Source organism: Protopterus annectens, chromosome 15.part0 (assembly GCF_019279795.1).
Source record: "Protopterus annectens isolate FY-2018-M chromosome 15.part0, PAN1.0, whole genome shotgun sequence".
Taxonomy (NCBI): Eukaryota; Metazoa; Chordata; order Ceratodontiformes; family Protopteridae; genus Protopterus; species Protopterus annectens.
In genome coordinates this window covers 618,055,239-618,082,641 of record NC_056749.1, presented here as the reverse complement: position 1 = coordinate 618,082,641, position 27,403 = coordinate 618,055,239, and the positions used below count along the sequence as shown (strand labels likewise).

At 40.2% G+C, this 27,403-nt stretch overlaps 1 long non-coding RNA gene across 1 annotated transcript in view; it reads right to left on the bottom strand.

The window, feature by feature from the left end:
• Positions 1 to 1,486: 1,486 nt before the first annotated feature.
• LOC122789956 overlaps positions 1,487 to 27,403 on the bottom strand; it is a 1,068,191-nt gene continuing 1,042,274 nt past the window's right edge. Inside the window, exon 3 of the long non-coding RNA XR_006362893.1 lies at positions 1,487 to 1,549. This is a non-coding gene — a long non-coding RNA (uncharacterized LOC122789956). The remainder of the gene's footprint in view (positions 1,550 to 27,403) is intronic.

Sequence of the window (27,403 nt, the reverse complement as noted above, 5' to 3'; positions counted from 1 at the left end):
TGTCAAAGCCCTTGGATAACTCATCCTATGCAGTATGTCCTGTTATTCCTCATCCAGGTCTTTGCTGTCAGTATCAAAGAAGTCCACTAGGTTTAATATGCAAGATCTACCCTTGACAAAATCCACATGAGTCAAGTGTGTTGAAGGTCACCTATGTCCCCGTGGATAAGGCCCATGCTTGTTCTTACTCTAGCCTTGCAGATAAAGCTTTTTAGGCTTATGGGTCAATAATTCTAGTTCTACATGTTACCAGAATGATGTGCATTGCATATCACACAACAATGGATCTTAATTTTTTTGTGTAGGTGCTATATGTGTGGTAAAACAGGGTTTCAGTGCTTGGTGGGAGATGACACATCGCTGTATTGTAAATATGTGACATATTATTAGATAGGGCCTTCAGTTTATGTTTCCACATATACTTTTATGTCCTAGGATGAAAATTGACAGTAAACAGCAATACATAATAATAATAATAATAATAATAATAATTACTTTTCCTTAGCACGATGAGCAGGAGGATAGCACAACACTTGGCAAAGTGCTCGTATATGCGAGATACACATTTCCAATACTATTAATATTTGCGCATAGCTAATCAATGTGCAGACACAAGCCACATTGTTGAAGTCTGAAAGTTAGTATTGAGTGTATGAAATACACCTGTTGCTTAACTGACTCTCTGGCAGCAGGTGTAAATGCATTGACATTTCTTTTTGAGCCCAGATGATACTGGGTTAGAATCCAGGTTTATCTAACACTTTCAAATACTTTTAAATAAACATTAATAGTCCAATGACATGTATGCTTTATAGTTCATGTGTTGCTGTGTGTTGGCCTCACCCACTGTGCTGTGAAGAATTTAGTGATGTGGTATACATGGATGACATACACATTTTGATGACACACAAACTAAAAAAGGAAATAAAAAATAAGAGAGAAGAAAATAAAAGAAAAAAAAATAAGAGAGAGAGAGATAAGGGATGGGGTGAGAGAAAAAAAGAGATAAAATTAGTACCATCATATGTGACATAAAATGCATTACTACAATTTATACAACTCTTTTGCCTTAAGTTTGACATTTAAGTATACCTCCTAATAGATACTCACTATACTACAGATTGCTGCAAGTAATCCTTGAAATGTGCATATATTGCACATATGCATGTTCCAGTTTCATAAATTACAGTTTACAGTAGGGCATTTGTGCCACTGATCTAGAGTTTTTAATTTAATGTAAATATTATTGAAGAAATAACAGTATTGTACAGTTGTGAATTGTGGTATTTGAACCTGCAACCTCTGAATAAAGTCTAATATTGGAGTCTTACAATTGGTTTGCACTAAAGACTAATGTATGCATACTTGCTTTTACAGTTGGGATATGCATGGTCAATTTGATACAACTATATAAAATACCAAAAAAGTTATATTTAACTTTTAATGCTATGATAACACTTATCTTCTGCTACATACATACCACTTGCTTCTCTCAGTCTCTCCAATCTAGCCTCATGGGACCAAACATTGAACTCCTGATCCTTAACACCTGGAGAAAAACAAACAGAAAATAACAGAAGAGCATTATGCATACCAGCTTTGCCTATATTAAGCTTTACAAGTCTTACAAGTACTCTCTTTACTTGATACTTACATAGCTGTGGGATGTCTGCAGTCCTAAACTCATCCAACCAGCTCTTCAGAGTATCCCTTTTTCTACTCTGTAGGTAATTAAAATACTGTCTAGATTGCTCTCCAGTGTGCAGGATACAAATGGCACTGGATACAGATAGAACTAAACTTTTCCATGCCTCAGTCTTGTATTGGGGAGCAGAATAGTTCCCATGTAGAAGATTTTGGCTGTGGTGTTTTACCAGAAATCCAATAAATATCCTGGACACCTCAACTGTGTGCCTTAAACCTAGCACCTTCTCCACTAATCCCAGACATGTCTACCAAAAGAACTAGAGCAATGTAGACTCATGCTTTCCTGCCAATTCCTGTTATCATGTTTACTAGGAATGCACACACCAGAGCAATGCATTTGTGCGATGGTAAGTGGACAGCAGCAGTGTCAAGCAGTGAGGAATTAAATAATTGCAATTTGAAGGTTAAGCTGACACTTGGCCTTAGTTTGAGGGGTGTCTACTGATGTATGATGGAAATATATATTGGAAATTGGAAGGTAACTGTTAGGTGAGTTAGGTTTGCAGCTATACACTGGGGCATAAATGTAATGACCAATCACATTTGTTTTTACCATTATACACTGAGAAAATTGACTTTACACAATGGGATTTAAACCTAGGTGTAAGGGACACAGAAGAGGTACTGCTCAGACATAGTCAGGAATCTTACACAAATACAATAACAGTTTGAGCTGTTACACGTGTATGTGTGTGACTTGACAAGGTTATTAGATATATACAAAAAAAAGTATTGTCCCATACATAGTTCTCCATTTCACACACACATCTTCTTGACACTTCATTCGGTGCAATTTGATATACATTATTACTTTGTTACCACTCCTCTCCCTTGAGGTGACATTTCAAATACAGCCAATATCCTGCACATATCAGTTTTCACTGTTGAAGAAATGTATAGCTACGGTTCTTACCCCCCCTTCTCCACGTTCCTGTATTTCTTTCCCTTTGTTCTTCCCAGTGATTGCTCCCCATTTCACCACTTTCCCATCTACCCCATTTTAACACCTATAATCTGGTGAAAAAAATAGAATCACACACAATACACATAAGTACCAGTAAAAGAAATGGATCCCTTCATTTTTTGGTCTCCATGTTTTCATGGAGTTTGGCATTGCACATCAATGCCAAGCGATGGTGAGTGGCCCTGAAAAGCTGTGGTTACCTCCACACAATGTCATTTAAACCCACTGCACTATGACAACACACAGCAACAAATGTACTATAAAGAATCCTTGTCATTGCATTATCACTGTTTATTTAAAAGTAGTAGACACACCTGGATTCAAATCCATCATCATCTGGGCTCAAAAATAAATGTGCTAATGGATTTACACCTACTGCCACAGATTCAGCTAAACAACAGGTGTATTTCATAGACTCAACACCAACACTCAGACTTGAACAATTTGGGTTACATTTGCACATTGCTTAACTACACATAAACAGGGAACGTAATTGAAATGTGTATCTTGCATGTGCAAACACTTTGCCAACCGTCGCACAAACCAGCTGCAGCTGCTGTATGCAAAGTCACTATTAACATTTATTAGTGCTGTTTATTGTTTATTTACTCTTTGTGCCGTGAAACTACATGTGGAAACATAACAAAATGAAGGTCCTGACTAACAATATGTGTCATTTTTACAATGCAGCCATGTGCTGCCTCCCGATGCACTGCAACCTTGGTGTCTCAGTACTTGTTCACAAATATATCACTTACACTACATACATTAATATCAAATTGTGTGTGATATGCAATGCACATCAGTCTGGTAACATGCAGAACTAGAACTATCTTCACAGTTTAACATGCCTACACACATCCATCAACTGACTCTGGGAGCTATTAATCCATAAGACTAACCAGCCTTATCTGCAAGGCTATGGAAAGAATTATCGTGGACTTTATCCATAGGGACATAGGCAACCTTCAACACTCTTGACCTGATCTAGTTTAGTTTTGTCAAGGGTAGAATTTGCTTATTAAACCTTCTGGCCTTTTTTGATAATGTCCCAAAAGCCCTGGGGGGACAGGACATATCACATATGTTGATTTAGCCAAGCCCTTTGACACAAACTCCCAATTAAGTATCACAGAGAAAATTTCCCATCTGGGATTAACCTAAATATTACTAGATGGATGGTCAACTGGGTCACCAACAGAATATGCACCATTAAATTGGGGAGTCCTCCTCCAACCATAGACCAGTTACCAGTGGATTACCACAGGATCTGTGCTGGGCCATCTACTGTTTCAAAACTATTTCTCTGATGTCCAAGCAAAGGTAGATGAACTATGGCTTATCAAGCTTTCAGATGACTGTCAACTGTGTTCAGTCATAGAGAGTCCCCCAACAATGTTAACATATTACAGAAAGGGCTGACACAGACAATGGCTAGTGCCAAACTCAAGGAATGAAACTTACCACAAAAATGCCTCATTTCCCCTTTGGCAAAAAAGTACCCCTGCTAATTATAATATACATAGCACCCCTCTAAGCTCAGACTCAGTGGTGTGAGACTTGGGAACACAGGTTGATAGCAATCCAAACTTTGATCAATGTATGTCCATAGTGGTAAGACACATATGCTACATTATGCATCTCATAAATAAGGGCATCACATCCAAGACCAGGAAGGTCATAGCTCTGCTGTACTCAACCATTATCAGACCACTAAATAAGTACAATTCTCCCTTCTGTACATACCTCACCAGACACCTTCAGCAACTGGAAAAAATACAGAGGTTTCTGACCAGGAGAATCCAGGGCTTTCAAAACATGACATACATGGAAAGACTGAGCCCTGTCACTGTCTTGAGTATCATACAGGCTTCTGAGAGGTGATCTGTGCCTGGCCTTAAGAGCAGTGTCAGATCCTGACCTACTGGAAATACGGGACATCTGCAAATCAAATGTGACAAGAGCAACTTGCTCCAAGGATCTCTACCTGGGCTGTGACATAAACAGACCCTGCTGGAAATACACATGCATCTCCCAGCAATTGCTGCTCCTCTGCAATAGGTTCCCATTGCATGTGAAGCATTGCTTCTCAATGACCCTATTCAAGCACAGCCTTGACAACGGAATGGGTGATCATAAATTCACCCCAGCTGTGGCACCTATGCCCGTCATGTGTGGGGCAGTCTGTGCTGATCACAAAATTGCTCTGCTAACAATGATGACCTAAGTATACTCAATAACCGTAATTGGGTTTTTACACAGCTAGGCTTGAAAAGGCCCTTCAGCCATTAGCCTAGTAACCTCCTATGAACCTATGCAGGCCTCCCAACATCATCTCTCCTACATCCAGTACTGATGTCATCCACTATAAGCTGTTCTGCAGCTTTGTAAAATTCAGACTTGTGCTGTGGCACTTGTATAAAGTACTGAGCTCTGTAGTCTATGTACTTGGATAGGAGGATATGATCTTAATGCTTTCAGGTGTGTGTGTGTGTGTGTGTGTGTATGTGTGTGTCTAGCCAGAACAGCATAAGTGTGTTTCCTACATTTACCACTGCAATTCCATGAATTGACAGTATTTTGACACTTGCACATGCATCCATATGCATTTCATGCAGGCCTTCCAACATCTTCTCCCCAACATGCACTGTTGATATCCACTATAAGTGGTCTTGCAGCCTTGTAAAAGTCAGACTTGTGCAGCAATATTGAGCTTCGTAGTCTGTGTACATAGGTAGGGGTTCTGTTCTCACTGCAGTCAACTAGTCAGTGTGTGCATTTCTGCACTTACTTGACATTACAGACTTTTACATCAGCACGTATGCTATAAAGTGCTGTTTGAGACAAAGTCAAAGTCAGACTTGAGCTGTGTCACTTGCCTTAAATACAGAGTTCTTCAGTCTATTTACTTAGGTAGAGGTTTTGTTCCCACTGCGGTCAACTGGTGTGTGCATGTTTGTGCACTTGCTTGACATTACAGATAGTCTTTTACACCAGCATGTGGAACACTGTTATTACCATATTCTTCTTACCAGACACTGGTCATAAGTACTGTCCGAGACAGTTCAAGTCAGACTTGTGTTGTAGTGCGTGCTTTAAATACAGAGTTCTGTAGTCTGTGTACTTAAGATAGGTAATGGTTCTGTTTCCTCTGCAGTCAACTGGGGTTTGTGTGTGTGTGAACTTGCTTGACATTACAGATAGGCTTTTACACCAGCATGTGCATCACTGTTATTACCATATTCTCTTCACCAGACACTGCTTATTTCATCAGCCTTAAAGTGTTGTCTGATATGGTCCAAATCAGACTTGTGCTGTGGCACTTGCCTTAAATACAGAGTTCTGTCATCTGTGTACTTGGGTAGGGGTTCTGTTCTCACTGCAGTCAGCTGGAGAATGTATATGTGTGTGTGTGCTTGGGCACTTGCTTGACATTACAGAGAGCCTTTTACAGCACTATGTGGGACACTTATTGCCATCTTCTACTCAGCAGACAATTCTGATGTCAGCAGCTATATATCTGATTTGTAGATGTGCACTATTCCCACCAGAGCAGGGTTAGATACTGGTCTGGAGGCAAGACAGACCTCATCTCATCCTATACAATACAGATTATCATGAAATTCGTTCCAGTCTATCCTCGTATATCATGGCATAGTTTGTAGGCCCTGTGTTTTCCTGGTGAGAAACCCCTGTGATCTCTCCAGCTGCATTATGTGTCTGGTGAGGTACATGCAAAAGAGAGCATTCCATTCTATTAATGTTCTAATGAAGTTTGAGTACATTGCTGTAATATAATCCTCAGACCTGAATACAATGGTGTGACTTATGATGTGCACAACTTCAGCTTTCAGTACCACTGCAGACACTTTGTGGTCAAAATTTAGATTGCTATCTAAATGTGTTCCCAGTACTTGCATCACTGGGTTTTAGCACAGCAGAACTGTTGTCAATGCTGTAATTAGCAGGGAATTCCACTTTGCACAAGGACAAAATAAAGACACTTTTTTCATTTATTTGTAGACCATGTGGCTTTGTCACCACTCACATCTGTGTTAGCCCCTCCTGTTGTTGTTGTCTCTTTCGGCTTTTCCCAGTTAGGGGTCACCACAGTGGAACTCTGGACCGCTAATGATTGGCAGAAGATTTTTATGTGCCGAGTTGCCAGCCCTGATGCATAACCTTCAACGAAGGTATGCCCATTCATGCGTGTGTCCACACAGAAGACGCTCTAGCTGAGAATCGAACCGGACAGCGTTTTACTTTGAGGCGACAACGCTACCAGAGCACCATCACCGCAGATTGTGTTAGCCCCTCCTGTAGTATCTCATAATAGGTGGACTCAATGATTGCAGCCAGTATGCAAGAACCAGCAAATGCTGTAAGCCAAAGGCCATATACTTTAGCCTGAACTGTCGAGAAATAGATTTCAAACAGTAAAGGGCCAAACGCAGATCTTTTTGGTATGCCAATGGTGACCGGTCTACTGGTTCAGGTCGAGTCACCAACTTTCACAGTATGTGTTCTGTCAGTGATCCAACTAGTTACACATCTAGTGACGAAAGCATTAATCCCCAGCTGAGAGAGTTTATCAATGATATCTGTGTGGGGGATTGTGTCCAAAGCCTATGCCAGATCTGGATAGGCAGTATGCAGTGTCTTACTTTCATCAGGTCTATCACACAGAATCAGTGGGTTGTGACAACATCACAGATTGTCTATTGTGTGATTCAGCACATACACTTTGCTGACATATCTTCAACCCACCCTCTATACAGACTATGTTCCTGTAGAAGGTTGTATAGAAACATGCATCCATTTTAGTTTGGGGGGGCAGGAAACAGCACCAGATGCATGAATGCATAGCCACAGGGTGGCTCTCATTTCTGAGGTAGACCAACATGTCAGCATAGTCCTTTTCTAAATGGACACTAGTGATACCCTGGCTGTGTGCATCAGATCTGTGCGAGTTGTTAATGCTACATCATGTCCGTTATATATGGTAGATGTCCTCAGGTGACTGAGGACATGCATAAGAACAACACTATCACAGAAAAGAAACCTCAGTCAGCACCTGTCACCCCTGTCAATGTGGGACACAGGTGGAACCCCTGGGACAAATGTGTAGTTTCCCTTCCACTCATCAAGGATGTGCTTGAAGAGGGTCAGCAAGGTACTCTATCTGATGTGTATAGGAAATCTATTCCAGACACAGGGCCTTTGGGAGACAAACCTGTCTCACCAGCAGCTTTTGTTGATGTTGCATATTAGATTCAGGCCTTTTGAGCTGGTAATGCACTAGAAATTCAACTTATGGATATGGAGCATCTCTAGTAGTGCAGGGTCTGAGACTGCCTTGTAGGCGAGAGACAGATCACCTCTGAGAAATCTGTATGATACTGAGTAGAGTGATAGTGATTGGAGCCTGTCCACATAGGACATGTGTTGGAAGCCATTGATTCTCTGTGAGGTATTTCTGTGGCCTTTCCAGTTGGTGCAGATGTTTGGAGAGGGACATATCAAACAGGTCGTTATACTCAATTATTGTTATAATGAGGAAGGAGTATAGAGAGGTAATAACCTCCTATTTTCTGTATGCAATCCCTGTACTTATGAGATAAACCAAGTAAAAGCCTTTTCTGACCACTGCTGATACATGATGGTTGAATGTGAGATTGTTGTTAACCTGAGTAACCAGGTCTCTCACCACAGGTTGTGTGCTTGATGTGATAATCAGTAGTGGCCGTGTTTTTGCCAAATGGTATGATGATACATTCTTTTGTGTTTAACTTGAGAAAATGACTTTGGTGCTAATCATTTGTTGCTGTGAGACCCTTTTACAGTATGTTAACATAATCTGGGAAGTCAATGACAGCACCCAATCTACAGTTATCCACAAACTTAGTTAGCCACAGGCCTTTTGTCTTTGCCTGGACCTCTAAGAAGTAGATGGCAGACAGTAGGGTTTCCAGGACAGATTACTGGGCAGCACCACTAGTGACAGGTCTACTACTGGAGGTGGAGGCACCTATTTTGATCTTGTGGTTCCTGTCGGTGAGCCAGTTGGCCACCCACCTGATGAGATAGGGATTTATGCCAAGTCGTGTTAGCTTTTCCATGATGCCAGAGTGGGAGATTGTGTCAAAGGCTTTGGCCAAGTCAAGGTAAGCTGTATGTACCGACTTTCTCTCATCCAGGGCCTTGGTGACAAGTCTCAAAGAAGTCAACCTGGTTCAACAAGCAAGATCCAACCTTGACAAATCCAAACTGGGTGGGGGCAAGTGCTCTTCATATAGTCCAGGGAGGTACAGCTCATGTCATTCACACCAACAAGGACAATCACAGAGTCATACTTGTACTTGTTGTAGAGAGACTTAAGTGCATGTGTAATATGGTGGACTCTGACACCAGTGAGACAACTGATCATAACCTTCTCCTTGTTGACCCTGGTAAGGGGGACATTGGTGTGTCTTACAACCGAGTTGCCAATGACTAATATGCTTGGTTTATTGTTAGGCCTTGTGGGCTGTGTTGGTTTATTGTTTTCATAGGTTCATAGATTGGTACTAAGCTAATTGCCCTTGTGAGCCATTTTAAGCCTAGCCAATTATCCCTTGTGAGACTCAAACTCTACACCTTGTGTTTGTAAGGCAAACACCTTAACCATTAGGCCACCCTACCACACACAGTTTTGCCTTATGGGCTGTGTTTTTGAAACACCAGTGTGTTGTCTGCTTGTGTGCGATATGTTTGGTGTTGCATGTGGACTGCTTGTGAGTGTGTTTTAGAGGTAGGTCTCTACTGTTTAGGTAAGTTTTTATGGAGGACTTCGGCATAGGTGTGTGTGTGTTGTGCTTGGCTATGTGATGCGAGTGGTGTGGTGCTTGTGCTGGCAATCTCCTCTTTGTCAGGAATACTAACTGTGGTGTGAGAGAACATATGCAGATGCATATCTCGCAAATAGAAGAATCATGTGCTAGGAGAAGAGGGCTGTCAGCAAACATGAGGCAGCTGCCACACTGTCTCCGTATGCCCATGTCGACCAGGCTGGCAGGAGAAACTGATGGGAATTGTCCAGACATAGTGTTCCAAGTACTAGGGTGGACAAGAGAGTTTTGATAAGGGTTTATCCACAAAAGTGTAGGCCACAAAAACCTTCTTAAATGTAAAGTAACTGGCCTGAAGTCCAAGTGCTAAAACCAAAACTAAGATACTTAGAATATTGATAAAGTTAATCAGGCTAATAACAAGCAGTAATAAATTCAGCAGAATAAAAGCACTTGAATACTTAAGAGCACATAGCAAAGCAAAAAAAAAAAGGTTATAAAGTAGGAAGAACACAATTACAGTAAAAGCAGCTGAATAAAGTGTATAGCTCAAGATTAAGAAACTAAGGTGATTAAAGCCTTCCTAAATGCTCTCTCTGTACTCAGACTGAGCTGATGATATGGGACTGGGAGGAGTGTCCAAAATCAAAGTAGTAAGGGGGAAGTCCTTCCCAAATTATCTCACTGCACTCAGTTGAGTGATCAGATGAGGTGGGACTGGAAGGAGTGTCCAAAGTCCAAGCAGGAAGGGAGTAGTCCTTCCCAAATGATCTTACTTTACACAGTTGAGTAAGCAAATGAGATGGGAATGGAAGGAGTGACCAAAATCAAATTTACAGCAGGGGCAGGCAATTCCAAAGCCACCAATTTTAAGAGTACAACAGTTGGGTGGCAGGGTGAAAAAAACAAACAAAATGCAGACCAACAGAGGCCAGCAATAAACAATGAAGCAAATAAACAAATGCAGTACAGTTTAGTTAACTATCACTAAAACAGATTAAGTGCAAAACACCCTATAATCATACCAACAGTTATGTAACCTGTGTCCTGGAGTAGATGGTATATGGAACATTCACCAGCATGTGACCACAGTGCTGGCTAGTACCTTGTATGTAACTCAACTACTGAGTATGTGAAAGACATCCACTTCAATGGCCATAATACCTCCATAGCTCACAGCCTTCATCACAGCAGTAATTGAGTAAAATGCACCCTTTTTCATGTACCTCACTACATATCTTCCAGTGATGTGTAACTGAAGTGTACCCCCTTTGCCACAGTGAGCTGTCACACATCTTAATGGCCAAACCTAGGTATTCTTTTTGTGGCATAAACATTACTGTCTGACAGTGTGGAACCCCCATCAAGTTGTTACACCAGATGCATGTATGATACCTGTTCCAGTGATGCTCACAATACATACATAGCTGTTTCACAACATTTAACAACATTACTGGCTTGTGTAACATTCATGACAGTGTGGATTGTGCCATATATATCAGCCATGCACACCAGTCAACTAGCCTGTATTGATCATAATGTCACATACAGGTATAGCAGTGCCCCTCCCATCATCTCCAGTAGATGTTACAGTGTCAGGACAGTGTGAATGATTATCCTCAAACAGTGCTGGCATGTCATAATAGCTGTACAGGTGTATTTGTGCAGAACCATGTCTGATCACCCTAAATTGCATACTGTATGTTATGTCAGGGACATGGGATTACTGGTGATAGTATTCTGACATTGCCCGTGATTGTGCATACTTCACTGTTGCCCATGAGCCTTTACTGTGTCCCACTTACTGGAGACCTCTGCAGAGATTATACTCATATTCAGGCAAATCAGTTTGCACAACTTCACAATATGCACCCTACCCCAATTGTATAAAACACCCGTTAGATGCCCTCTGCACTGCTCATGTAAGGATGCTTAACTCTCACAGACATCTTCCCCGCTGTTATGTTACCATCACATAATACACAATTTCACTGTGCAGTCCATACTATACTCTATTGATATGTGATTGTTGTTGCTGCTACAACTGTCTTCCATTGATATGCCCTCTGCTGTACATTAAGTTGTTTCACCTGCCTCTTTCCCTGTGTTCATTCCTACAATTCATCTGTGTCCCCCTATTCAACAGGCACAATTCTCCTGAGTGTTTACTTTACATGGCAGTCCATGTACCCTTACAGATCATTTACACGACTTTGGTACAGAATGCCTGGAATGGGATTTCGCAATACTCTGTACTGTATACATTGTCCTGTACTGTGTTTGGACGATATACATGACTATTATATCTCTCAACTGTCCATGTTTTTGCCTTATATCTTTTGATCTATTCCTTATAATATTAGTGGTTTTCTGCCATATTGCCGGGATGATCTCAGGACTGATGTCACTAAATTATTATATACAATTGAGTTTCGGACTTCAAATCCTTCAGAAAATGTATTTTAACACAAACCTTAATATTTTAGCAAATTTCTAAGTTTGCAAGACAAAAAATGTAAAATTGGTCCATATTTCTGGGTAATTGTCCCCCATTATGTTGGTCTTTGTCCAGATTTCTTGTACTAAGAGGTTGAGAACTGAGAACTTGTATGTTAAACTCTGTTGATCATTGTGGCATTCCGCTCAAGCACACTAACCTACTGTGCTCTGATGTACTCAGGTTTGGTATCCATGTTGTTTTACATGACTTATGACTGGAACCACGAAAATACAGTTATTTACATTTAAATGCAGTGAGTGGTATCACCGCTCATCACCACGCACACATGTAAAAACTCCATGTAGGCTTCGCTCAAAGCCTGCACAGAGTTTACTGAATTCCAGGGTATTTTTTTTCTTAAATGCCTTTTGTTTTGCAAATTCACCTGGCCATTTTTCACTCGCCCTTTCTTTACTTTCTTGTTGGTCACTGCTGAAGGTTGCAGTCCTGTACCTGAGTTTGTTTCAATTTACAAAATAACTATTGTGTGTGATCTTCTCAGGAGCAATCTTTCTGGGTCGTTTTATTCCAATAACACCTTAAAGGAGTATTGTTTCTTGCAATGAGAGCATAAATTCTGTTCTTTAGTACTACTACTATGTATGTCTAAAAATTACTGGATATCCACTGTTACAAAATATATTCTATTACCATGAAATGCAGTTGATACATTTGATTCTGGCTTTCTTCGAGCAGTAAAGTGTCAGTAGTACTGAAACCACAATTTCTTTTAATGATCTGAGTAACTAAGTTTAGTTGCTACTGGTAATGTCAATAGTAATGTCATCAACATCAACAAAAACTGAGTGATTAAGCTTCACATAAAAATCTGCTACTGTGTGCTTTAGCCTTTTTGCTGATGGCGTAAACACAAGCAGATGGAAAATTCAGCTGCTCTAAAGACAGTTAACTGGATAAATATTTTTAGAAACAGATATATTTACCAGTGCTGTCATATTCATATTTGATCTGTCATATTCATATTTGATCAATCAGAAACACTGACAACTGTCTGAAACTTGGCTGTCTTTCAAATATTTATATATGTACATATGTATATCCATATTTATGTATGTATGCACATGTTCATGTCTCATTGAGATTTCAATAGCTTCATTTTTTCATATGACTTTTAAACAAAGAAGAGCTAGTGCAATAAAAAGTTTTTTTTTTTTGTCTACTAGGATTCACTTCAAGCTAGTCTTTTAGAAGTTATGTTTACTAATGCCAGAGGTAGTTTTATTTTTAATTATTAAGCTAGCTGGTTGAAGGCTTTGCGTTTGTCCTGTAAACCACATTACCGAAACAAGATTAATTGCTGTCTTTATTGCATTCTCTCTCGAACCAACGTCATGAGGCTCCATGTCACTGACTAACTGATACAAAGCAGCATTCAAGATGACCAGTCAAATTCCTTTTCTCTATTCCACCAACAAAGAATGTTTTTTTTAGGTGGAAAAGTACAGTTGTGTATATAGAACTTACCAAAATAATAGATGATTGATCAATCATTTGCTGCAGCAGCCTTAGCTATATGGGTTATATCCTGCCAAGGATACAATAGCTTGCCAGCTTACAAAGTTTCAGGGCACCTTCACATGGGCAAACCGTCAAGCAGCTCAAGCTGAGCTGACTATAAGGCAAGTTTGGGCACAAAGCTCTTCAGTGTTTTCCTACCAGCAGAGAGGGGAGGCTAAGCCCTGAAAGGACAATTTTAGGAATAACAAAAAATAAATTTGTACAACCTAGCATAAAAAACAAACCAAAAAAAGGTGGGACTGAGAGAGGGTGTGGCCATGCAGCAGTGATCATTTGAACACCTACTGTTATGGTAAGTTCACCTTACACAACTGTACTATGTTCTTCATATTGATCACTCCTGCAGTAGATTTAGCTATATGGATAGATTACCATTGCTAACTATATTTGGGAGGTGGAAAGAGAAGGGTCAAGGAGCCCCTGGAGAATGGTCCTAGCAAAACTTAATCTAAACCTAGAGAAGAAATCCAGCTTATAGTGCTTTGTAAAAGTATGCACATAGATAATACATAGAATCAAGTGTTATGAATTTTTTCTGTTTCTATTTTGAGATGTCATTAATTTATTAAAACAATTCAATTGAACTATTACTAATCAAAATTCTAATAAAAATGAATTAAAAGCAAGTAAAATTATATACAGAGGACTAGGTAGCAGCTTCTAGAATACTTTTAGAATCCAATCCTTTTGAAAAAGCCCTAGGTGAAGCCAAGGTCATTGGAGAGTGGATCTTGACCCTGCCTGGAATACATTTGTTATGACTAAAACAAAAGATAATAGCCTTAGACAATCATTTAGAAATATTCTGCTTGACACCAGTTGCCCCTTCTTACCTTCACAAGAAATGAACAAAAGAGATGAAGATATGAAACATTTAATGTTGTTAAGATAGTACCTGAGTTGTCTGTGAACATCCAATGGATGGAATATCATTTTTCCTCATTTTTAGGTTCAAAAAGGAAACTAGGGAGATGGATAGTTTAAATTAAAGTAAGCTCAGATACCACTTTAAGCACAAAAGAATATTAGGACTCAAAGAAACCTTGTCCTTGTGGGAAATGAGGTAGGGTTGCCTCACCATAAGAACTTGCAACTCAGACTCAGAACCCTTCTTGCGGAGGTCAGAGCAATCAAGAACACTTATTTCCATTTTAAGAACCTCAAATCAGGCCGATTAACTGCTTCAAATGGAACTAGTATTATTTTCTCGAACACAAAATTAAGTTCCCAAGGATGGGTCATCATTACACTTGGAGGTCTTTTTATCAAAACCCCTTTCAAGAACAGTTTGACATGTGACTGCCTAGAAAGAAGAAGATCCGTGGGCAGACATGCTGAAATGGCAACTAAATAAACTTTGGTAAAGGAATAAGAAATGTCATAGGATAGTAACTCACACAAATATTGTAAAACCAGAGAATATCTAACTCTGAATGGGCTTTGGTTATGTTGCTAGCACGAACTAGAAATATTTGCCAATATATTATTTTCTAGCAACAGGCTTTCTTGCCTTCATTAGTACCTGCTGCACATCCTCAGAAAACAGGTACTTAAAAAGAACAAAGACCCTATCATCCAGGCAGTTAAATCAAGATGACTCATGTCATGGTTATCTCATACCACTGTTCTTGTGGAGTAGATCCATTCTGTGAGGAAGCTTCTGGTAATTGTCCATGGCCATTTCCAAAAGAAGGAAGAATCATGGTTGCCTGGGCCAGAAGGGAGTCAAAACAATGATCCTTGGAATTAGTGGAAAGGTATATAATAACATTCCTATCCAAAGAAAAGAAACAAAAAGACATCCATCTTCCAAGCCTTCTTGCATGGAGTCTCCTAACAAAATTTTGCAAGTTGATTATTCAGAGAGGAGACAAACAGGTCTACTCGAGGAGCTCCCCACAGATGGATCAATTCTTGGAAGACATCTGGATCTAGTTCCCATTCTTGAGAGTCTGCCCTGGTCCTGCTCAACTTGTCTGTCATACACATTTGATTGGATGGAATGCAGACTACCTGTAGAGGGAGATTGTGCTGTGAATCTATATTCCAAGTTAACATGGCTAGTCTGCAAAGGGGGTATGACTTGATTCCACCTTGCTTGTTGGTGTACCACATAACTGGTATTATCTGTAACCACTTGAAGAAGTCCCCAGGAAACAGAGATGGTTTAGAGAATTGAGAACTTTGTTTAGAGTATTTATGCACTTGTATCTGTCCCTGTTGTCCCACACCCCCTGTACTTTTATCTCTCCTGAAACTGCTCCCCAAGCAAAGTCTGAAGCAGGGAGGGAGAATGGGAGACTTTAAGTTAAGGATATCTGTTGTCTCCACCAAGTGATTTCTCTTCTGACAAATGCCAGTACTGGGATCTGAAAAGATAAAAGTGTTGATTCTGGGACCAAAGAGATGTCAGACACCACTCTGTCTTTCTCGTGTGAAGTCTTGCCAGTGTATCATGAGAATCACAGATGATATGAGACTCAAAGTCTTGAGGCATTTCCTCACCATGACTGAAGTCTGAGTGGAAAACCTTATTTTCTCCTGTGGAAGAAGAGCTCTTTGAACTAAGGTGTCTAGCTGACATCCCAGGAACACAATTTTGTGTAAAGGAGTCAAGAAAGAGTTCTGAATGTTCTTGTGGAAATTCCAGCTTGTGCAAGCTCTCTCTAGTCCAAGGGATAGATTCCTGACATCTTGAAAAAGACTTTGTAAAAATACGTATGTTGTCTAAATACAGGAGAATGTGGATATTCTGTAGCCGGCAATGAGCTTTAACTGGAGCTAGACATTTTGTGAACCCTATTAGTGCAGTGGATAGTCCAAAGGGTAAGGCAGAGAACTGATAATGTGATCTAAACACAAACTTTAAGAAACACCTGATGTCTAGATGAATAGGAATGCTGCGTTAAGCATCTTTTAAGTCTAGTGCTACCAGAAAACTTGAAAGAAGGAGAGGCAACAGGTTATGAAGTGACATAATTTTTAATATGGGCACTATAACGAACATGTTTTGGAAAGAAAAATCCAGAACTGGTCTCCAAGCATTTTCATACTTTTGGGGCCATTTTGGGTCAATTCTAAACTCCTTGATCTGTCTCTCTTAAAACCTGGCTGCCTCGTGGTTTTGGCATCTTTTCAGGCTTGCTAGTTGTTGCTGAAGCACCTACCAAGGGAAGAAAACGCTGAGAGAAGAAAAGGAGCCATGTTTGTGATTTTAAGTATTTTCTTCTGATTTTTTGTTAAGTTTTACTGTTTTGCCGCCTATTTTTTGGCATTTTCTGACTTGCTAAAATTTATATCTGTTAACAGTAACAGTACTTGGAACACATCTAAAGCCCATTTACTGCAGTTCCTGTGTTGCACTTAATTTAAAATTGTTTTTTTCTCTAAAAACTGTGTTTTACCTGATTTTGGCCTAGCACTCAAGTGTGGGGTCATTTATTGCACTGTTGTGATTATTTTGCTGCTTGTGTATCTCTGCTATCTTTAAACTACAACAAAAAGAAAAAAAAATATTGCTTTTTTCCCACTTTCTGAAAGTTAAGAAAGTTCAGTTACCGATTTGCTGTTCTGAACTGTTTGGAAGTTTCTAGAAGGCCAGTGCTTGCTTGGGTTAAAGGGAAGTCTCTGTGTTCACCTGTGGGAGTGGTTAACACTGAACAGCCTGCCTGTCCCTGGAGGAGTGGTTACTACCTAGAAGCTGCAGTTTTATTGGCCATTTTGGGTCAATTCTAAACTCCTTGATCTCTCTCTCTCTTAAAACCCTACAACTCTCTTTTTGTGCGGTTTTGCACACTGAACAGCGTTGGGCAGCGCCACCTAAACAGGTTTAAGCTATTCCAGGCTCCACAACATCTGTTCTTCACTTTTTCCCTTAGAACTGTTCAAACTCTCAAAGTAATCACTCTGTTCTCTTTCTAAAGCCCTGCACTTGCTCAGTTCTTATAAGGAAACACTAACTAACTACAGCACTACATCCTCCTTGACTTCTCATAAGTATTAGGCTCCCAATTGGTCCTTCCTGATCAAGTGAAAAATCAGTTCCCTTCGCTAATCTGATCAATAAAAAAACAGTTCCCTATACTAATCTGGTATGTCCATGGGTCAGTTTCAAGGTTACTCTCCAGTCCAGCTGGTGAATCTGGGAATTTTGAGGTAATGTTACAATTGCCTTATGTACACAGACAACCCTCTCCTCCTTCCAACAAACTCTAATACATGTGAGAGATGCAGTTACATAGCCAAACTGGAGGCGGTACTCTCTCAACCAAAGACTGGCACAGTCAGTGAGGAGGAAAAGGTAACCACCCACAGCATAAATCCAGTCTCACACAGACCTATTGCATCTGCATACCCAATACATAAACACACAAAAACATACTCGGAGGCTCTAAATAAAAATATGCCTAAACAGAAAAGACCTCCTAAGCAGATATCCAGGCAACAGCCACCCCTCAACAATAACCATGAATCACATATCTCACAAAATCAGTGTGCCTCACAGTCACAGCCCATAAGGCCAAACAACACACCAAATACACTTGTTATAGGGGACTCTATTGTCCGGCACACTGACGTCCCGCTCACCAGACTGAACAAGGAGAAAGTCACTGTAAGCTGCCTATCGGGTGCCAGGATCCGCCACATAATGCAAGCACTCAGGTCACTCCAAAGCAAGTACAAGTATGACTCCGTCATTGTCCATGCTGGTGTGAATGACCTGAGATGTACCTCCCTGGACTACATGAAAAGAGACATAGAGGAGCTCTCTGACCATGTAGCCCAGGCTGGTATGACCCTGACCTTGACTAGCATCTTGCCCTCACCAAGAATGATGCCACATTATAAAGACAAAATGATCAGTTTCAACAACTGGCTAAAGTATTGGTGTCATTCAAAGGGGATCCAGTGTCTGTCAGCCTGGGATGACATGCTCGACAAGCCACGTTTCTTCGCTATGGACGGCTTGCACCTGTCACCCTTAGGCTTTCGTATACTGGCCAAGGCTCTTGCCACCCCTATAGTGCCTTTTTAGGCAAGGTTCAAAGGACAAACCCACCTCCATAGACAACCCAAGGATAAAAAAACTAAAGGTAATGCTACTCAATGCCAGAAGTCTAAACCTCAAGATGCACGCACTCAAGGCTCTCCTCAGTATGGAGAAAATCGATGTCTGTGCAGTAACAGAAACCTGGTTCAAGGCTCCTGAGAGCACCCCAGCACTACCAGGTTATAACTCATACCATGCGTTTCGGCCCCAAAACTCAGACTGAAGCACAAAAGTAGAGGGAGTATCTATATTCAAAGATACCTACACCTCCAGGTTAGTGGCACTGCACAAAGCATTGGAACCCATCCATGTGCAACTAACAGCGGGCAAAACTGCCTTTCAGTTTGTAGCCTGTTACAGAACACCCTCCCTATTACAGGAACCCCACTTGGCATTCCTGAGAACACTGGAGAATATGAAGGTCTCTCCAAACACTATGTTACTGGGTGACTTCAACTACCCAAACATTGACTGGGAAAACTAATCAAGCCCAAACACCCTCACCCAACGGTTCCTTGAATTTATAAATTCTAACGCAATGGAACAACTGGTCACCACTCCCACAAGAGGGAACAACATATTGGACCTGGTCATCACCAACATGGGGACTCTATGTTCCACACCAGAGGTAAACCCCTCATTGTTAAGATCAGACCATAAACAAATTTCCCTGGACATCCATATCTCGTCCCCACCCCTAGCCAAGGAAATCACTGTAAAGGATTTCCTCAAAAGCCAACTTTGCACTTCTCAAGACTTTGGTGGAATCCTTCAAAGCCCCTGGGCCAGAGGATAATACAGCCCAATCCACAGAATCCTTTACAAATGCTTTCTATGAGCACCTGCAGGAATGCATGGATCGTGCTATCCCAAATAAAACCAAGACTCACTCCTCCAAAAACAAGAGACTGGTCTGGTGGACCCCGGCCATAAATAAGCTATACAACAGAAGGAGGAAGCTACTACATGACAGAGCAAAATCCCAAAAAGGGAAGGCATCTCTGATCAGTATTAGCAAGAAACTTTGATCCCTCATAAAATCATCAAAGGCCAGTTTCGAAAGAAAAATTGCCCTAGACACTAAAGATAACCACAAAGCCTTCTTTAGTTATGTCAGGAACATGGGCGGAAACTCCCAGATATGCTCTGAATTGTTGCATAACGGTACAAAATATACCGAACCTACAGACATAGCCAACATCCTGGCAGACAGATTCAGCACAAACTACCCCCCCTTCACCCCCCAAAGGAGCAAATGCCTATCCCAATTGAATGTAACCTCCCTGGCATCACAGATGCACAGGTGAAAGCTGCCCTCTCCAAAGCAAAAAACACAGCATTTATGGGACCGGACGGTGTCCCAGGCTGTGTCTTACACGAGCTCCAAGAAGAACTGAACCCTCACATTAAGTCACTGTTCAAACTTAGCCTTACTACAGGATATGTACCCAAAGAATGGCGTACAGCTACAGTGGTCCCACTCCACAAAGGTGGTGCCACAACGGACCCCGGAAACTATCGCCCCGTAAGCCTGACTAGTCTGGTCTGTAAAGCTATGGAGCATATTAGCATGGAACTCATAAACAAAGACATTGGGAACCTCCAGACACTGGACCCTACCCAATTCGGCTTTGTTAACGGCAGATCTTGCCTCTTAAGCCTAGTTGATTTCTTTGAAACAGTTACCAAAGCCATAGATGAGGCGAGGTAGTCCACACAGCCTACCTGGACCTCGCAAAAGCCTTCGACACAATATCCCATTCGGGCATCATAAATAAGCTTACCAACTTAAATATCAACCCCTATATCACAAGATGGGTTGCAAACTGGCTCAGATAGAACCCACATGGTCAGAATCGCAGGTGCCATGTCCGAATCCAAACCAGTTACAAGTGGCGTCCCACAGGGCTCAGTTCTGGGACCTCTCGTTTGGTATATACTTCTCTGAGGTTCAGGCTAACACGGGGGGATTATGGCTGACAAAGTATGCAGATGACTGCAAGCTGGGGGCCATAATCGAATCTCCAGCTGACACAAGCATCCTCCAAAAGGGTCTCACAGAGATGGTTGCCTGGTGCCAGAGCCACGGCCTCAAGCTAAATGCTAAAAAGTGCATAGTCATCCCCTTTGGGAAAAACAAGGTGCCCACAAATTACCACATAGGTGGTAATCCATTAAGTACGGAAGATGTAATTAGAGATTTGGGGACCGATGTAGATAGTAATCTCTCCTTTGATAATCATGTTGCCAAAGTGGTTAGAAAGACCTTCTATATAGCCCACCTTATCACGAAAGGGTTCGCATCTAGATCAAGAGAAGTCATTGTGCCCATCTACTCGTCACTCATCAGGCCCATAATTGAATACAATGCCCCTTTTGGGATGTACCTTACCAGACGCCTGCACAAACTGGAGAGACCCCAAAAGTACCTCACCAAGAAGATCATGGGGTACAAACAGATGTCCTATGCAGCTCGACTAAAGAAACTCCAGCTCTACTCAGTTGCTTACCGCCTACTCAGAGGCAAGCTATGTCTGACGTACAAAGCCATTTCAAACCCAGAATTAATGGACATGCTCCACCTCACAAAATCCAATTCCCTTAGAGCTACACGCTCCAGGGACCTAAACCTCAGCACAAAGATAAATAGGACATGCTGGAGGGACAGATTAATTTCCCAGAGGCTCTCCTCACTCTGGAATAGAATCCCAATTCATGTTAGACATAGCCCCTCGCTGACCCTCTTCAAGCGAAATCTGGACGCGTGGATGGGAAATCGCAAATTCACCCCTGGGATCTCTTCTGTGTCCCTGCTAGACAGAGGCACAGTAAACTAATCTTAAAAGGGTACCTTCTGTGACCTACTTTACAGAGGCACAGTAGGCTAATTTAATAGGGAGGCGGAAGTCAAATACACTCTGGCTAGGCTTATAAATGCCCTAGGGCAGATAGCCTAGTATCTACCTATGAACCTATGATCTGCTTTTTTCCATAATCTTGTATCACAGATCTTCTTTTTTCCATAATCTTGTATTACATACTGGAAAGTCTATCTGCAAGAGAGTCATGTAAATAGTGTTAAAAGCGATAAATGTGTAGGGGATAAACATGCAGAAATAATTCACGTGGAATTTACCTGATCACAGCCAGCCATCACTGCAGTACACAGACAAAATTAAATTTATAGTTAGGGGAACAGGCAAGATAAGAAGCTGAAAAACATTTTATTTGAACCAAATGAAACTTCAGAGGAATACCCAGGTGGAGAAATAGTTTATTATCAGAAGTGGGTATGTAGTCTCTATAGAAATCTGCCTTATCACTGTACAAATTCATCACAGTTAAGGTATCATTCATGTGGCTGGTCAGAACAGCATGATAGTGAGGAGGGATTTTTATGTAAAAAAAAATAATCACAACTTTATTTTGTGGAAAATGTATATGAACTACACTCAAAAAGGTGTGTCCATTCGGAAGGGGCATATTCAATCTGTTGTGGCAGTCTGTATGCAAAAGAAGTTAGTTTGTAGTACTTCTAGAGGTTTACTCTAACAGCTGTGCACCCTTTGGTGATTATTAGCAATCTAGATGATATCTTATTTGATTTAACTCTAGTGAGAGAAGAAAGAACCTAGTCATTTCTAAATCTCAGACTATTGTAGAACCTTGAAGCGTGTCATTTGAATATTTTAAACTTTTATGTGTTGCTACAAATTGTTCATCACAGAGCAATATTAAAACATGCACTACATAGACATATGCATTTAGAAGCTTACCATTGTCTATGTAACCTATACTACAAATGTCTAGTGTATTAAATAGTCAGTAGCTTTATGAATAGCCCTTGGTTTTGTGTGACCGCTGCATTGCCCTTTTATTTTTTTTGTTTGTTTTAGACAGATATCAATCCAGTTAATCAATTACTATACTCCTGCTATTACTTGCCTCTTCAGCACACACCAGTAAGTGACAAGAACCATGGATTTGCACTTTCCAACTGTGTCTGTAGCCAGCTTGAAATGGGTATCCTGAAACAATGAAGAAATTGTCTCATGTTTACTGACAACCACCTCCTACCTAAACAATATGACAAAGCAAAGCTCTCACACAAAGGCGCTGCAAACAAGCAGGTTGCCAGTACTACACAACATGACTCTAATAAAAGTCACACACAGCTCAAACTAAACACATAGACCTATCTATCTTGAGGCTCCTAAAAGTAACCTACCTAAACCATACCGGTCTTCTAAATGTAACTCAAGAAGCAAGGACCCTCAATGACCTCACAATCACATCACAGGCATCTCCCAACAAGAAACATACATTTAGTAGTCATAATGGCTCATTTCAAAAGCCCATAAGGCAAACCTTTACATAAAACCATTATTAATGTCATAGGCGACTCCGTAGTGAGACAAACCAATGCACCACTCACCAGCCTGTGCAATGAGATGGTTAGAGTCAGTTGCCTATCTAGTACCAGGACTCATCACATCATGCAGTTCCTCAAGTCCCTGCACCACTAGTACACATACAATGCAAGCATTGTACACATTGTTGTAAATTGAGGCATTTCTCCCTGGAATATATAAAAAGAGGCACGATAGAGTTCTTGGAATATGTGTCTGAGGCAGGTATGGGCCTATCCTTAAGAGTATTGTACCATCACCAAGACTGATTCCACAATACGAAGAAAAGACAACTGACTTCACTAACTGGTTTAGTTTCTGGTGTCACTAATAGGGGCTACAACATATATCTGCTATGGATGGTCTGTACACCTCTTCCTCCCAAGGATTTCATATATTGGCCAAAACATTGTCTAATCCACAATGTCTTTTTAAGCAAATGTCTGTATCCTAAAGCTTTCAACATAACTAAAGAGAATACAGACAGCATTAAAGTATTACTGCTCAACGCTAGTAGCCTTATCAAAAGGCTTCACACCCGCAAGCACTACTTAACCTGGAAAACATTGATATATGCATCTTCACACACACCTGATTCAGGAATAGTGAAAACACTCCATCATTGCAGGGCTGAAATGCCCATCATTTGTACTGGTCCATCACATTAGAAGAATGCACTAAAGGTGGAGTTGTCTCTGCATTCTTAAAAAAAAAAAAAAAAAAAAAAATCAGCTGACATCCAGACTCATTAGAAAAGATAATGACCTGTCACGACTCCATGTCCAGTTTACTATAGACAAAACTGCTCATCTCTTCATAGCTATCTACAGGTTACACTTGTCCCATATGTTCTACTTATTCAGTGTGGAGCTGCTATGTATTAAGCCAAACATTATTCTATGAGAAAACTTCAAATATCTCTCCATAAACTGAGAGACTTGTACATCCTCAAAAATGTAAGTGCAGAGATTTCTGGAATGCATCAAAACAAACTCTGGACTATTTAGTGTGCACCCAAATTAAGTGAGAAAACATCTTGGACTCTGTCCTTACCAATACTGGGCAGCTTTACTGCCCACCATGTTTAACCACTTCCTTGCATAAATCAGACTACAAGTCAGTCACATTCACTATATGGAAGATGTCTGATGCGTCGTCCCACACCTCTGTATTCAGAGACTATGTGAAGGATTATGTTCTAAAACTATAAGGTGAATCGTCTAAGTTCACCCCCCCCCCCCAAGCTGTATGACTCCAATGTTTATGCAGAATCCTGTACTGGAAATTATGTGCACATGTAAATACTTTCATAGATGTATCTGACAACCTCAGAAATAAATGCAGTGCCAAATTTCAAAATAATCTCCTGTGGTAGAACCTCAATATAAATAGGCTGTAAAATGTAAGAAAAAAACTCATTGCATGAAAAAAAAAAAATACCTCTAAAGAAGCCACACCCCCACTTTCTAAACTAAACAATGAATTCTAAAGCTTGATAAAATCAACCAAAGCTAAGCATGAGGTAAAAATAGTCAGCCAATTGAAAACATAACCACAAGGCTTTCATGCTGTGTTAGATATCTCAGAAACAATGCCCAGAACCGTGTAGAGATAATGGTAAATATCATCACATACTTGGACACAGAAGGCATATATCAAATCACATACTTGGACACAGAAGGCATAGCCAATCTACTGGCTGACAAATTAAGCACCAACTTCACTTCCCTCTCCCCTCTAATATTCTCAGATCAAATAGCCCTAGCTACACATTCCCATCAAATCCCACAGAATAAGTTCTCAATGCACTATCTAAGGCCAAGAACACAATTTCTATGGGGCTGGATAACAAACCAGACTGCCAGCTGGTTAGCTTGGAACATGACTTGTTAAACAACCCTCAAATGCTATTCAGCGTTTGCCTTAAGAAAGGGTTCATACTGAATCAGTATAGGACAGCAACAACTACCTCCTTTCACAAACCTGGGTCTTCAATAAACCTGACCAGTCTCATGTGTAGGGCTTTGGAAGGTATCATTATGGAACTAATAAACAGGGATATATATATATATATATATATATATATATATATATATATATATATATATATATATAAATAACCTACAAACTCTTGACCTAACTCATCAGTTTGGATTCATCAAGAGCAGGTCCTGCCTATGTAACCTGGTCAATGTCTTTGAAAAACTCACTGAGGAAATTGATGAGAGCAAATCAATGCACACTGCATATCTGGACCTCACAAAGAATTTCTTAAAATCCTACACTCAGGAATTATAGATACTCTCTCCCAGCTAAATGTTAACCTCTGTGAAACTCTTTAGAGAGCAAACAGTCTCACAGAGCAACACCAGGATGTAGGGGTGGACTGGTTTACCTTCTCTAAGAGATCTGATACTAGCAGAGCACCACAAGCTTCAATCCTTGGGCCACTCCTCTTCGGCATTTACTTCTCAGACATAGAAAGTTAATGTTAAGGGTTTATGGCTGACAAGCTTTGCAGATGACTGCAAACTTGGTGCCACTGTAAACTCCCCAGAGGGCACCAGTATCCTAAAAGACAGCCTGTTCCAAAACAAACAGTTGGCATCAAAACCATGAACTAAAACATAATTCTAGGAAATGTGTAATTGTATTCTTTGGCAAACATGACTCCCTTTGCTTCTATCACACAATGAATATACCCCTCTGAAAACTGATCCCATAGTTAGAGATCTGTGAAACTGTGTCAACTATGAACAGTCTTTCGATCACTGCATATCCACTATTGTAAGAAAGTCCTTTTTCATTGTGAAGCTTATATCTGAATTTATGGTGTCTAGATCTGGGGATGGAATTGTATCACTGCACTTTGCACTCATTAGGCTAATCACTGAGTGTAATGCCCCTTTCATTATGAAATTGCCAAAACACTTGAAACAAATGGAGCAAGTAAAATGTTGTCTGTCTAAAAAAAAAAAAAAAAAAAAAAAAAAAATCAAAGTCCTGAATCATTAAAAAAAATATGCAGACCACCTCTAAACCTTTTGTCTCTTCTCAGAATCATACATGCTTTTGAGAGGTGACACCTGTCAACAGACCCCATCCTGTCAAACTTCTTACACATTCACAAGTTCAATGGTGTCATAAAAACCTATCAGATAACCCAAATCCTTTTTGGACTTTAAAAGAACATGCAGAAAGGATAGGTATGTATCACTGAGAATACCACTCTAATGAGACAGTCACCAAGTCCACGTAAAGAAGAGTACATTTCTTACTCTATTCAAATGTAATTTGAACAAATGGATGGATAACCACAAATTTATCCCAGGTTTAGCACTAATGTCCTGCGTGGATAGCGGGAAACATGTTATTATCCCAGCATATACTTGATCGGCTTAACTTTGGATATTTTATTACAAAATATAATGGTTAATAATTATAATGGGAATACAAGGGTAGGCTTAATATCCTCGTTGATCCTAACTGAGGTTGCAAAAAATAATAATTTAGAGTTCAGAACTGGCACTGTATTATTAAAATTTCTTAACATGTAGACTGCGAATATCATTAGTTCACATCAGATATGCACTTACTCTTCTCTTTGTGGGCAAATATATGGTACATAAATTCATATTTATGTTATTATATCATAAAAAAAATTATTTTGCCAAATTTAAAATGGCAAAACTCCAAAAAAGAAAGAGAGAGAGAAAGAGAAATTCAAGTGGCAGCTTTTCTTTACCTTTGCATATTAAGGCATAACCTATGTAAAATTTATAGAATGATTGTCTATTACAGACATGGTAAGCATATGGCTTACTTTCACAGGGAGAAATTTAAATTTGCTCTTCCTGTCCTAACTTATAGTTTTGGAGTGATTGACTGGCCTCAAAATGTGTTGGATAGACTGGATATTAAAACAATAAGCATGCTTCATACTTACCAAATGATTTATAAAAATCAGTGTATACCAAGATTATATATTCCCCATTCCGAAGAAGGGATGGGCCTCCTTGAAATTGACTGCATGTATAGATCTGCAATCCTGGGACTCCACACATATTTACTGACCTCACAAAATCCAAATGTAGTGAAAGTTTTGAAACATGAGAAGAATAAATCTAAGATGATGTTTCTGCTTAATTTAGCAGAAGCATATTGACGTCAAGCAGGAATGGAAATCAAACCAGAAGTACATAAAAATCAGGCAGCAACTGAATGTGCCAAAAAGCAAAAGAAAGAATAAAAGGTGAAAGACCAGATGAGAAGGCAAGAAATGTGGAAAAAACAAATATAGTTGCAAGTATAGAAAACTTCTGGAAGAGCCTGATTTTGATCAAGAACAAACACAGGAATGGTTAAGGAGAGGTGAATTTAAACCAAGAAATGAAAGGTTAATATTGG